The 289-nt window shown below is 68.9% G+C and overlaps 1 protein-coding gene across 4 annotated transcripts in view; it reads right to left on the bottom strand.

Annotated features, from left to right (window-relative positions):
- Positions 1 to 289, bottom strand: part of WASF1 (WAS protein family, member 1) — a 36,308-nt gene extending 36,019 nt beyond the window's left edge. For 3 of the 4 annotated variants that reach the window (XM_005883757.2, XM_005883758.2, XM_005883756.2), the window contains exon 1: positions 167 to 283. The gene's annotated coding sequence lies outside the window, so the exon portion shown is untranslated. Of the gene's footprint in view, positions 1 to 166 lie in introns of all 4 variants that reach the window. The other variant, XM_005883759.2, reaches the window with a different exon arrangement.

Below are 289 nucleotides of genomic sequence, written 5' to 3'. Positions count from 1 at the left end.
GGGGACAGCGATGGGGGTGGGGGACGTTGCGGGGGAGGCGCGCCCATCCCCGTAACCTTTGCTGGGCTGGAGCTCCACGCACCGCTCTCCGTCCTGGCCGGTGGGGAAGAGTTCCTCCCCGGCACCCTCTCCCCGAAAACACAATTCCTGGGAGACTCGCGCTCACCGAGAGATCTTGGGGGCTCTTGCCTTAGCCCTTCTGCATGCTTCGGCGGCGGCCGCCGGTCCTCCTCTGCTCCCCGGACTCCCCCTAGAGCCTCCAGGGGAGTCAGGCTCCCGGGAGGAACCC

This window comes from Myotis brandtii, unplaced genomic scaffold (assembly GCF_000412655.1).
Source record: "Myotis brandtii unplaced genomic scaffold, ASM41265v1 scaffold8, whole genome shotgun sequence".
In the NCBI taxonomy this organism is placed as follows: domain Eukaryota; kingdom Metazoa; phylum Chordata; class Mammalia; order Chiroptera; family Vespertilionidae; genus Myotis; species Myotis brandtii.
This window is presented reverse-complemented; position numbering and strand designations above follow the sequence as displayed.